Source organism: Macrotis lagotis, chromosome 1 (genome assembly GCF_037893015.1).
Source record: "Macrotis lagotis isolate mMagLag1 chromosome 1, bilby.v1.9.chrom.fasta, whole genome shotgun sequence".
NCBI classification, from domain to species: Eukaryota; Metazoa; Chordata; class Mammalia; order Peramelemorphia; family Peramelidae; genus Macrotis; species Macrotis lagotis.
This window is the reverse complement of record NC_133658.1, coordinates 870,926,864-870,940,932: the sequence shown is the minus strand read 5'-3', so window position 1 is coordinate 870,940,932 and position 14,069 is coordinate 870,926,864. Positions and strand designations below refer to the sequence as shown.

The following is a 14,069-nucleotide window of genomic DNA, read 5'->3' as shown; positions in this document are numbered from 1 at the left end:
TTAGCAAGGTCCATCTCACATCTTTTCCTAACAATATTTTTCAAGAGCAATTTGACTAGATAACCTCTAAAATCCTTTCAAAGCTCTAAAGGTCAGAAATTTAGAGCCAGAAAGGACCTTAGAGACCACTGAATCCCATCTGCCCAAGCAACTAGCACTTTGTTCAAGGTCACATACCTAGCCGCTCAAGGGGAAGAATTTGAACCCAGGTTTTACTAATTCCATTTCCAATAACTTTATCCCCTACAATATGCTTCCTGTTTGTGAACTGAATGTCCATTTTAAATTCAACATGTCCAAAACTAAACTCATAATTTTCCCCTCCAAAACCTCTCTTTTCTTGCCTTTTCTATAATTTTCAAGGGTATCATCTTCCTCCCAATCATTGAGGCTTGAAATCTAGGGGTCATCCTTAACTCCTCATTCTCTCACACACCTTCCCCCATATCCTATGAGTTGGCAAATCTTTTGTGATGTATCTCTTTTTTGACAACATTCTCATCGCCTCACAATGTTACAACTATAATAATTTTTTAATTTTGACTTAATTTTTTCCAATTACATGTAAAAACAGTTTTCAATATTCATTTTGTTTGTTTTTGGTAAGGCAATGGGGTTAAGTGACTTGCCCAAGGTCACACAGCTAGGTAATTATTAAGTGTCTGAGGCCAAATTTGAACTTAAGACCTCCTCACTACAGGGTTGGTGCTCTATCCACTGAACCACCACCTAGCTGCCCCCTCAATATTCATTTTTTTTTTTAGGTTTTTGCAAGGCAAACAGGGTTAAGTGGTTGCCCAAGGCCACACAGCTAGGTAATTATTAAGTGTCTGAGACTGGATTTGAACCCAGATACTCCTGACTCCAGGGCCGGTGCTTTATTCACTACGCCACCTAGCCACCCCATCAATATTCATTTGTAAAATATTTTGAATTTCACATTTTTCTCCTTCCCTCCCCACCCCCATGAACAGAGAGTAATCTTATTTAGATTAAACATGTATAATTATGTTAAACATATTTCCATATTAGTCATGTTGTGAAAGAAGAATCAGAAAAAAAGGGGGGGAAACTGTGAGAAAGAAAAGATATATGACAAATTTTTAAAAAGTGAAATGAAGAAAGATGGGGAGAATATAGGCTTTACTCTATATGAGAAAAGCATCAGTATGGTCAGTTATCTCATGGCTGACTATCTTGGATGGAGGAACAAGCTACACTCCTTCATTGGCATTACAATGGAGAGTTAGCTCATTGGCCAATGGATATACTGATATAGCATTTTTTTTATTTATTTAAGGCAATGGGGTTAAGTGTGACTTACCCAGGGTCACGCAGCTAGGTAATTATTAAGTGTTTGAGGCCAAATTTGAACTCAGGTCCTGACTCCAGGGTCAGTGCTCTATCCACCCAGCTGCCCCACCCTGATACAGCAATCTTAAAAAGTCATTTTAATCTAAGTAGAGACTGTATCCCTAAAATGAGATTTCCTTGAAAGTTAAAAATATAAAAATGCATGCATATGGGCATGCCCACATACATGCCTATATGTATGTGCTGTACATATTTACACATATGCATTGCAACTCTTCAATATATATGTGCACATGTACACATGGATACATGCATGTGTGTATATACCTATATACCTATACATACACAATTCTTGCTTTGATGTTTTCTTGAGGAACAGAGGGACTCTGGGCTCTCCAAGATTAGGAAAACAGAGCAAGCAGTCTGCTACATCTTATGAAAGGCTTTAAGAAGAGACCATGAGTCTCTTGTCCATGGACAGTGCTTCTCTTACCCAAAAACCAGTTTAACAAAGGCTGGAGATACTCCTACCCAGGCATCAGATCACAGAATAAGGAATCCTTTGGCCATCCATGACACATGAAACAGATTAGAAAGAAAACACTCCATAGAATAAACAACACACTTAGGTTTTATACCAAGTATGGCATGAATTATCTGTTGATTTGCAAAAATCACTTTGCCTGTCTTGGTTTCCTTATCTTTAAATATGAGAGGATTGGTCTAGAAGGCCTGAAGTCCCTCTCAGATCTAAATCTATGATTTTGTGATAAATTATTTTGCCTACCTTGGTTTTCTTATTTTTGATTATGAGAAGATTGGTCTAGAAGGCCTGTAAATACCTTCCAGATCTAAATCTATGATCTGTGATAAGTTAGTTTACCTCTCTAAGCATCAGTTCACTCATCTGTAAAATGGACATAATCCTGGTAGTGTCAATCTCAACAGAGCTGTTGAGAGGCTCCACAGAGAGAAATAACATGCATGAATTTTTGGAGGACAAGAGGGTTCATATTTTGGTTTCTACCTGCTACCTTTCCAGTTTTGTTCCTTTTTTAAATTTCCTTTTTTTATTATTATTATGAAATTGACAAACTTCAAACACGAACATTTGCATATACAAAGAACATGAAAAAAGTTTAAATATAGGGGTATGAAGCCAAGGATTCTGAAGTATATAGAGTGAAATCTTCTAACTACAATAAGATTTTGGGACTCCCCTAAATAATTGATAGTACCAACACCACTTTACATGTCCATGTTTACTTTTTAAACTGCCTTCTGTTCTTTTCTGAGTATTTAAAAAAATTTCTTGGGTGCAGCTAGGTAGCACAGTGGAAAGAGTACCGGCCCTGGAGTCAGGAGTACCTGAGTTCAAATCTGGCCTCAGACACTTACTAATTACCTAGCTGTGTGGCCTTCAGCAAGCCACTTAACCCCATTGCCTTGCAAAAAAAAACTAAACAAAAAATATCTCTTCAAAAAAATTTCTTATTGATGCTTTTCCCCCCAATCTTTTTTTTCTGGCACCATCATCTCCACTCCCCTCCATCCCTGAGCTCTCCCTGTCAATAAGCATTTATGAAGCACATACTATGTTCCCAGACCCTGTTCTAAATGCTAGGGATACAAAGAAAGGTAAAATATGATCCCTGTCCTCAAGAAGCTCCCAGTCTAAAGGGGAGACAAATGCAAACAACTACACACAAACTTCATGTAGGATAAATTCAGAAAAACTAACAGGAAAGCATAAATTAGAAAAACTGAGCAAAACCAAAACTAAAACAGAGCAGATGCTTAATAAATGTTTATTGAGTTATTGAATGTTGACTGATTTACTGAAAAACAATTCATATGCTGGCCATGTTTAAAAATTTATTGTACCAATAAATAAAGACAATTCTAAAAAAATCTGTGATGGAAAATGCCATCCATATCCAGAGAAGGAACTATGAAGTTTAAATGCAGACCAAAGCTTACTTTCTTCCATTTTTAAAAGCTGTCTTATGTATTGTTGTTTTTTCTCTAATGTTTTTTCTTCAGTTTGAATTTGATTCTTCTTTTACAACAGGATTAAAATGGATCTCTATTTAGCATGATTATACATGTAGAGCTTTCTCTCAGGAGGAGGGGGAAGGGAAGAGAGGAAGGGAGAAAAATGTAAAACTCAAAACTTTGCCAAAAAGCATTGTTGAAAACTGGTGGTTGGAAAAATAAATGAAGAAAAAAAATTTAAATTTTAAAAATGTATTGTATACTTCTCTATCACACCTCTCTGCTAAGACATTCCAAGCTTATTTCAAATTAATCCCTTTTGTTTACTCTACAATCAAGGCAAATGAGTCAGTTAGTTGCTACCTGTAGGTGACTGTCCATCTCCAACCTACAAAGCTTTGCCCAAGCTTTTCCCCATATCTGCAATGTACTCCTTTCTCAACTTCACTTTATAAAATGCCTAATCTCCTTCTAAGCCCAGCTCAGATGCTCCCCCCACAACATGAGGTCTTTCCTGATCCCCCCAGTGGTTAACTCTGTCTCCCACCCGAAATTTCTTGGTATCGATCTCCTATTTATATAAGTACATGCTCTCTCCTCTGTTCCTTGAAGGCAGGAAAGTATTTCCTTTTTGTTTTTGTATCTTCAGTGCCTTGAGTACAGAAGTCATTTAATAAATATTCCTTTAATAGGAGATACAAAATGAGGCAGTCCCTGTCCTTGAGGAGCTTACAATCTAATGGAGAAGAAAACATGTAAACAAATGTATGCAAAACAAGTTACATATAGGATCGATAGCAAATAATTAATAGAAGGAATACACTAGAATAAAGAGGGACTAGGGAAAGCTTCTGGTAAAAGATGGAGTGTTGGCTGGGGCTTAAAGGAAGCCAGTAAAATCGCTGAGTGGAGTTGAGGAGAGAGATGATTACAGATATTGGGGGATGGTCAGAGAAAGAGCCTAGAATTGAATGTCATGTCACTCCTGTTGCACACACTTGACTTTCAAGCCCAAACTTGAAGACTTCAAGGTTAGGAAGATCAGTCAAAGCTTGTTGCCGTGGCCTTTAAAAGGCCACCGTCCTCACACTCCTCACCATCTCCTTCACCAGTACATAAAAAGCTTCAAGAGACCAGTCACAGCTTGTTGATATGGTCTTCTAAAGGCCACCATCTTCCTCACCAGTTCTGGAAGAGCTTCAAAGTAAGGAAAATCAGTCATAGCTTGTTGACATGGCCTTCAAAAGATCACCCATCCCTCACCACCATCTCTCTCACCAGCATCTGAGAACTCTCTGCCAACAAACATGGTCTGGACCTTCTTGCTTCCATTCCTTTGCTAACTCTGTTCCCCTCTTCATCCTCCAAGAAGCTTCCCTGATACTCCTCAGTGATGATTTTAGACCTCACAGAACTTGATCTCCAGCTCTCTAAAGCACTTATGTACCATTGGGCACTGCTGCTTAACACTGATAGACCCTGGCTCTGGAATGTGTAGCAAGTTATTTGACCTCTCGATGCTTAAGTCAAGCAAAGTCTTTAAGATAAAAATCACAAAAAGTTGCCAATCTGTACTGGTAAAGGGATTTTCCTCACCTGGGAGTTCTCTGACAAATGAAACCAGAAGTCCAGTACTTATCCCTCTAGTTAAGTATGCTGTTTGTTATCTCCCTGCTAGATGATGAGCAGAATCATCTTCTCTAAACTTTTTCCAAAAACCTAGAGCAGTGGTATCCACTGTCTTTAATAAATGTTCCTGGACTTAAATTACAACATATGGTCCTTTCCCTCAACAAGCTTTCCAGCTCAGTCGCCACACATCTGTCACAATGGGAACAACTGGAACATTCAGTGTCTGGGGAGTAAAAAAGGGCCTCTGACTTGGAGTCACATTCTTTTCTGGTCTCTGCCAGGAACTAACTCCCAATTTTATTATCTATCTGAGCTTTAACTTCTCCAGGAAAACAAAGGGATGAATCTTAACACACTCTAAGGTCCTTCCAGCTCTGAGGTGTCACACAATTCTGTGAGTTTAAAAGATTTGAGGATTTGACCAAAAGTAACTTCCAGAGTAAGACCAAGAGGAATCTGCTGAGATGAAGGCAGCATGAGTTATGAGTCATTAGGATAGCAACATAAAACAAGAAAGTCAATTAAACTCTGAGGACAGTTTCAGCAACACCCTGCTCCCTCTATGACCCAGAGAAAGGCAAGCTGCCCGGTCAGCCATAATATTTTGGGTCAAAACAATAAGAATTTATAGAAGGGATATGGCTAGAAAAACCACAGCTAGAAACCCATGTAAGTACTGCTAATGTAGGAGGAAGCCCTCCATCCCCCAGTACACAGATAATATTCTGCCCAAAAATCAGTAGAAAAAAAAAGTAAGGGATTATGGGAAATTTAGCTCACTGGTGGCAATGCACATTCAAAAGGCAAGCTGTTGTTGAAAGCTGTATAGGGATTGGAGAAGGAATGGAACCATGCTCTTCCCCTGATGATCAGATGCTATTAACTGAGTTTATAAAGTAAGATTCATTCTCCATTTTTCTTGCCTCATGGATATTATTTATCTAATGTCCAGAAAGCCCAGTCACAACTGGTAGTACCAAATAACTCATGGATGTCAATTTAGAATCATGACTGTTGTGCCCTTCATTTGTCCCAGTCAGTCAGGAACCAGAGGACAGACCTACACACTCGAATTTCAAGAAAAGGGAGATCCTCCCTCCTTCCTACTCTAGTACACTCACACACAGATCAATCAATCAATCAACTTTTATTAAGCACCTACTTACCAGGCACTCTGCTGAGGGCAAAAGATAGTCCCTGCCCTCAAGGACTTTACAATCTAATCTGGGAGAGAGCAAGCAAACAAATACATACTAAGCAAACAATATAAGGGGTAAATAGAAAATAATGAATAGAGGAAGGAACTAAAATTAAGAATTAAGGATGCATGCCTTCTGCTCAAACTCTGGAATTGGTCATGCATCTATTTTGATCTTATTTTGATAAATGGTATTAGATATGGTTTATGATCAATTTCTGCCAGACCCAGTTTCCCAAAAACATTTTTTTTACCAAAAAATGAACTCTTATTCCCAAAACTTAAGTCTTTATACTTGTCAAATACAAAGTTACTGTTGTCATTTGCTGCTACAAATTATATGTCTACTCTGTTCCATGGATCTGCTTTTCTATTTCTTAGCCAGTACTTGATAGTTTTTAAAATTATTGCCTTATAATCAAGTTTAAAATCTGGTACTGCTAAATCTCCTTCCTTAACATTTTTTTTTAGTAGTTCCTTTGATTTTCTTGACCTTTTGATCTTCCAAATGAATTTTGCTATTATTTTTCTAACTCAGTAAAATAATTTTTTGGTAATTTAATTGGGATTACTTTGACTATACTATAGTGTAGATAAAATCGTCATTTTTATTGTATTGACCCTTCCTGCCCATGAACAATTACTATTTATCCAATGATTCAAATCTGAATTTATTTGTATGAAGCTTTAAAAAATAACTGTTTATATAGCTCCTGGGTTTTGCCAGGTATTTTAAATTGTCTGATAATGATATACTTGAGTTATGATATACTTGGAAAATCCCAAAAATTCACCAAAAAGTCAGTTGAAACATTTTAGCAAAGCAGCAAAGTAAGACCACATATAAGCATCAGCATTCCTATATATCACCAACAAAACCCCACAAGGAAAGTTAGTAAGAGAAACCTTCATTTTAAAACAAACTGTGGAATAGAAGAAGAAAGGACAAGTTCTCTAAGCTGGGATTCTCTAAGTATGGTTGTGGGGATCACTTGGGGGTACTGTGAGGGGACCCCAAGAGGAAAGGTGAGATGAACAGCTCTACTTGGCTGGATCCCTAGGAAATGGAGGCCATCCTTGAGCACTAGGAAAATGGGACAGTAGATGAGAAATCCTGGGAACTCATTAAAAGAGGGTTGACATTTGATTTCTACCTTCTAGTTGGTGCTGGTTAGAGAGCTGGTTCTGAAGTCAGGACCACCAGAGTTCAAATCTGTTCTCAGACACCTATTAACTGTGTGACCTTAAGGAAGTTTATTTAACTTGATTGTCTTGCAGACAGGGCTATTCCTAGTCAAGCTGATCCGTATCTGGCCCCTGAATACAGATGGCTCCAGAGGAGAAAGTGAGATTGGTGATTTAGCATAGCGCCCCCCATCCAAATTATTCCCATACTTTTCTCTAATTTGTTCATTCACTCATTCACCTAACAATTAATATTATTATAGAATTATAGCCAACATTATAGTGCTTACTATGTATAAGGCACTATGCTAAGTATTTGATAATTATTCTCATTTGATGTTCACAACAATCCTAGGAGATAGATGCTACCATTAACCCCATTTTCAGTTGGGGAAACTGAGGTTAACAGAATTATATGATTTGCCCAAAATCTCACAGTTAATAAGCATCTGAGGCCAGATGTGAACTCAGGGCTTCCTGACTCTAGACTCAACAGCATGCTAACCCCAACAAGTACTTATTTTGCTCTGACTCTACTAGGGACTGAATTAAGTACTGGAAAGCACACACACACACATAAATACATACACAGACACATACAGACACACTAATCCCTGCTCTCAAGGAGTTTACATTTTAATGAATGAAACATGTACTCAAATAAATCAAGACAAAATATATGATAAAGTAAATACAGAGTAATTCCCAGTAGGAAGACACTTGGCTAGGATTACCAACAAAGCTGGCCTCTAGGCAGAATAGTAATCAAGGAATATAACTAGAGTTTGGTCCCAGAGTGTCAGGAGGTGATGCCAATTTGATATTAGGCTCCCCTGCCATCCATAGCAGAATCCCAAATTGCCACTCCCAGCACTTGACATCACAAGGACTCCTTGGATCCTTGGCACTCCTCTCCCTTGCTCTCCTCCCACCAGCATTATATCTAATCTTTTCCTTTCGCCTCCTCCTGGGAGTTAGGTATAGGGGGTCCTGGCAGTTAGCCAGGATTTGCTGTGGATTTCTTAGCCAGATTCTCTTTAAAACAGACTACTTCTAATCTTGATGAGAGTTGAATGGAGTCTCAATGATCACAGACTCCAACCTATACCTTCACAGGTCATCATCAAACCTCTCTGTCTTACAGCTATGGAAGAGCTCACTACCTAGAAAAAGCCCATTCCACTTGGGACAGCTAGCACTAACATTTCTCCATCAACCTGTCTCTTATATCCCTTAGTCAAAGGAGAAAGGATTAGTAGCTCCCCAGAGGGAAAGCTTTGGGTTACCTTTAACAAGGAAGTCCTATAATCTGGGTCTCCAAATTGTCAGAGATATACATTAACCAGACTTTTACCCACCATGTTATCTACAAACAAGAGAAGTGTCTAGAAGTAACCCATCTTTCAATAGGTATGGGAAAAGGTTAGGGACTGGACCTTGCAGTTTCATCAATATAGATGCAAACTGCAAATTTCTGTAGTTCATGCTCCTTAGAGAGTTTACCTGCAGAATAGCAACATGACTTGTCCAGGGTCACACAGTCAGTATATTTTAGAAGTAGAATTTGCCATGCTTCCTCTTACAATATACTTTTGCAAACTGTTTACAGAGGAAATGAAGATGACCACATATACCCCTATTATGAGGAAGTAAAGAGCCACAAAAACAATAAAACACATAATTCACCAAAATATAATCTGTAATTTGGGGAAGTGTAAAATATTCCAGGGGCTTGTTAAGATGAAGAAGGGAGACAATGTCAATGTAAGGATGATGGGAAACAGAAGAAGGGTTTGCCTATGTTCTTTCACCATTCTGAACCTGCTCTCTCACCCACAATATGAAAGAAAAGAATTGCATGGAAACTTCAAATAATTAAAAGATAGGGCTTTAGGGGTGGCTAGGTGGTGCAGTAGATAAAGTACTGGCCCTGGAGTCTACTACAGTTCAAATACAACCTCAGGCATTTAATACTTATTAACTGTGTGACTTCAGGCAAATCACTTAACCCCATTGCCCCACATAATAAATAAATAAAGGATAGGGCTCAGAAATAAACATATGTTCTGGATATTATTGCTTAGAGGAATTGTTTAGGAATGGGTGAGCCTAGAGATCTGTGAGGTTCCTGCTAAACCTGAGATTCTGTAACCAGATAAGGTCTATGATCCTTTCTAGTTACCAAAAAAAGGGGAGTAATGACTGATTACAACAGTGAATATGGAGTCAGTAGGATATGGGTTCAAATGCTACCTGGGGACTAATTAACTTTGAGTGAATTGCTTAAAACTCTCTAAGCCTTGAGTTCCTTATCTATTAAAGATAATAAGGGCGGTTAGGTGGCACATTGGATAGAACACTGGCCCTGGAGTCAGGAGGACCTGATTTCAAATTCAGCGTCAGACACATAAAAATTACCTAGTTATGTGACCTTGGGCAAATCACTTAATCCCATTGCCTTACAAAAAAAAAAAGCTCAAAAAAGATAATAGCAGTGACCTCAAAAGGAAAAAAATTAATCAATATATGTAGAGTATAATAGAAGTCTAATAGATTATATAATCCCTTCTTCCCTCTCCTTCTGGCTTTCTGAATATGGACACTGAACCCCTTTTCATGTAGCTTTCCCCCTTTCCTTGAGAGCATGGATTGATTTTCTTTTGGCTTATATTTGTATTCCCAGAGCTTAAAGACAATGCCTGGCAAACAGTAAGCACCTAATAAATGCTTGTGGCCTAGAGTATTTGACAAATTTTAAAGCCCTGCATATTGAAGTGTTATTGTGTTGCTCATTGTCATCATCATCATATTTTATGAACCTATGATCTTTAGAGTACTAAAAAAAGAAAAACCTGCCTAAGTGAGTTCAGCACTATCCACAGGGAGGAGAAAGGAAATAAACATTCATTAGTGTCTATATATGCCACCACTATGCTAAATACAACAAATATTATCTCATTTGACCTTCACCAACCTCACTGAGAAGTAGGTGCTATTGTTATCCTCATTTTTACAGATGAAGAAACTGAAGTTGATAGAGCTTAAGCGATTTGCCCATGAACATAGTCAGTCAGCGTCTCAGGTGGGATATGAATTTCAGTTTTCTTGACTCCTGTCCCAGAGTTCTAGCCAATGGCTCTAAAGGGAAGTCCTGACCAACCAGCATATAGGGTGGTTAGGAGGCATAGTAGATAGAGAATTGGGTCTAGAATCAGGAAACCCTGAGTTCAAATCCAGCCCAAACACTTACTAGATGTGTGACCTTGAGCAAGTCACTTCACTCTGCCTCAGTTTCTTCATCTGCAAAATGAGTTGGAGAAGAAAATAGCAAAGTACAGCAGTATCTTTGCCAAGAAAATCTCAAATGGGGTCATGGAGACTTGGAGATGACTGAAATGACTGAGCAACAATGAGACCCACTATCAGGAACATCCTGGTCTGTTTAATAGCCTTATGCTGAGAAGGGTGAAGGATGAGTCAACAGACTGACATGAAAGAGCAATGAACCCTGGATTAAGGATGCGGGCAATCTAGGTTCAATTCCCAGCTCTGCCTCTGTACTCACTATAGGACCCTGGGCAAATGACTTCCCTGCTCTGGGCCTCCATTTCCTTTTCTATTAATGAAATATGGATTGAGGCTTTGCAAAAATCCCTTCCATAAGGTCTATTAATAGTTTTAGAATAAATCTTTTCAAGGGAGCTTCTGAAACTACAAAGACAATTCCTGGCCAATTTGGTAAACTTGGATAAATAATCCTTACAAATTGGTAAACCCTCCCATTTATAAACCCCCCCAACGAAGAGTTCAGCCCCCATCATCTTTGTTCTGGGACAGGGAAAATACTGCTACATTTTTCTCAGAGGAAAGGTTTTCAGAAATGGAAAATACATCTATTCTGTGGGTCAAATAAGGGAGCCAAAGCTAATTTCTTTCACCCAAGGCTTCAGGGAGGAATTAGATACTCAATGGCTACACTCCTTGGGGGACGGGGAGGCTCCCAAATTCAATCCCATGATTTAAACATCTGAGTCTCCGGGTTCCACCCTACTTAAGTCCCCAAACCATGAACTGCAGTAAACAAATACTGCAAGAAAAAGCACAGACTATTAAAATTTGCCCTCAGAACACAGACTGCCAGAACTTGCAGGAACCTTGGAATTGAGGAGCAGAGCTGAAAGAGTCAGAAGAGCAGAGAGTATTAGCCATTCTAGCCCAGCTTCCTAAATTTAAATTGAGGAACCTCAGGTCCCAAAAGTAACTTGCCCCAAGACAAACAAGGAAATTAGTATCAGGGCTGGATTTGGAACCTCAACCCAAAAGCAGCCTCCTAACTGTATTCTCACCGATTCCACAGAACACAGAATGCTAGAGTAGTATGGAGCCCTCCTTCCTGGAGCTTTTCAAACAGCATCTAGACAATTACTAGGCCACAAGATGGCATCACAGATAGATACCTGGATTTAGAGTCATGAGACCCAAGTTCAAATGTAGCCTCCGTCACTTTCTAGCTGTGTAATCCTAAATGTTAATCCTGTCTGCCTCAGTTTCCCCATCTGTAAAATGGGCATGATGATAGCACCTTCCTTTCAGGGTTTTATGAGGATCAAGTGAGGATAACATATAAAGAGCTTTATAAACTTCAAAGAGCAATAGAAAGACTAGCTATTCATATGATTTGGTATATTATAGTAGAGATGTCCTTTTGGAAGCGGGTTAGATGAGATGATCACAGAGATCCTTTCCAACTCTCAAATTCTGTGGCTAATATTTGAATGGGGATAAATGAATTCCAACAGGAACACAGTTAGTATCCCTTCCACATCACAGGGTTAGGGTGCAGCACCCCCACAATCTGGATAATCTGTGTAAAAAATGTTGGTCCTCCCTTTATACTAGAGAAGTTTGAATTACTATGATATTAAAAGATAAGACGTTTACTTTATACAATGCTATACATATATTTTATGCATGTCTGACTTTTTAAGCTTTTTCTTTGTCATCTCTTGGCTTTTACTATTATCTGTGGCTTCTGAAAAACTTCCCCAAAATTCCCATTTAATTTAATTTATTGATCTATGATATATCAAAATCCTCAAAGAGGAAAGTCATGATTGTGAATGGATAACTATCCTATGCTTAGAATAAACAAATCAGCTGTTCAGTTCATGTGATAGAGAATTGGGAATTCAATGGATTACAAGTTCAATGTATATGAACATTAATATATAGTATATTAATAGTATATATATATGGAATCTCAGGGTCCATTAATTAACTCTTCATGACCCCATTTGAGGTTTTCTTGACAAAGATACTAGAGTGGTTTGCAATTTCCTCTTCAAATCATTTTACAGGTGAGGAAACTGAGACAAATAGGGTGAAGTGACTTGTCCAGGGTCACCCAGACAGTAAGTATCCGAGGTTGCACTAAAACTCAGGTCTTCCTAACTGCGGGTCTGGCACTCTATCCACTGCAGTGCTACCTAGCTGCCTTAGGGTTCAGAATGAGGGAAGTGATGTTCTATGCTACTCTCTGTACCAAACTGTACCTGGAACATTATATTCATGCACTTCTAGAAGTTCCAAGGATATGTGGCCAGAGGAGGGCTACTATGCCATGACCATGAAGACAATGGAAACTGTGCCCATGGGAGGCCAGGCTGAACAGGCTTTTTAGCCTGAAAAAAAGAGACAAACTGTGAGAATAACAGTTTTCAAGAATCAGTAGCACAGTTACAGGGAGAGGGATCACTTCAGTTTTGCTTGGTCCCTGAGAGCAGAATAGGGACAAGGCAGATCACAGTTCAACAGAAATAAGCAAAAGAGAACCCACACCTTTTCATAAGGAGAGCTGTCCAAAATCAGGAGGAGTCATTTGGACAGGGAAAAAATGATTGGAAAAGTGCTGTGGAAGGGTTTCCAATTCAGAGGCAGCTTACACTAGATGATCAAGGAGGTCTCTTACAGTTCTGAGATTTTTATCAGAGTTGACAGGAACTTTAGAACCCAAAGTATCAGAGCTGGAGAGTCCTTAGAACACAGAATGTCAGAGTTGAGAGGGCCCTTAGAACCCATGATGTCAGAGCTGGGAGGGTCCTTAGAACAGAAAATGTCAGAGCTGGGAGGGGTCTTAGAACATAAGATGTCAGGACTGGGAGGGTTCTTAGAGTAGAGAATGTCAGAGCTGGGATGGTCCTTAGAACAGAAAATGTCAGAGCTGGGAGGGTCCTTAGAGCACAATGTCAGAGCTGGAAGGTCCTTAAAACACAGAATGTCAGTGCCGGGAGGGCCCTTAGAATACAGAATGTTAGAGTTGGCAGGACCTTTAGAACTCAGAATATCAGAGCTAGAAGGGACTTTAAGAACACACATATCAGAATCAGGAAGGATGTTAGAATATAAAATATCAGAAAGGAAAGAGGCCTTAGAATACAGATTGCCCAAGCTATAAAGGAACTTAGAATGGAGAATGTCAGAGCTGGGAGGGCCCTTTAGTGATTATTTAGTTCAACCCTCTTTTTTTTTTTTTTAACATGAGAAAACCTAAGACAGAAAGTGACTAGTCCAATGGGACTTTTATCTGAACAAAAGGAATTTCTTATCTCTATTCCCCCCCATCCCAAACCACTCAAGGATCCTATTTACCTTGTTTACCCCCTAAAAGGCAGTGAAGTTCCTTCTTTTTCAAAATGTTTAAGAAATAGTTGCCCAGTCCAAGTACAAATTGATGAGGGTCAGAATC

At 38.9% G+C, this 14,069-nt stretch overlaps 1 protein-coding gene and 1 long non-coding RNA gene across 2 annotated transcripts in view; both read right to left on the bottom strand.

Moving 5' to 3' along the window:
* The window catches only part of ECE1 (endothelin converting enzyme 1), a 178,397-nt gene that overhangs the window by 141,442 nt on the left and 22,886 nt on the right, over positions 1-14,069 (bottom strand). The window lies entirely within an intron of this gene.
* Positions 1-14,069, bottom strand: part of LOC141509026 (uncharacterized) — a 57,238-nt gene that overhangs the window by 21,179 nt on the left and 21,990 nt on the right. Inside the window, exon 2 of the long non-coding RNA XR_012474562.1 lies at positions 1-14,069. This exon is cut by the window's left edge and continues 21,179 nt beyond it. This is a non-coding gene — a long non-coding RNA (uncharacterized LOC141509026).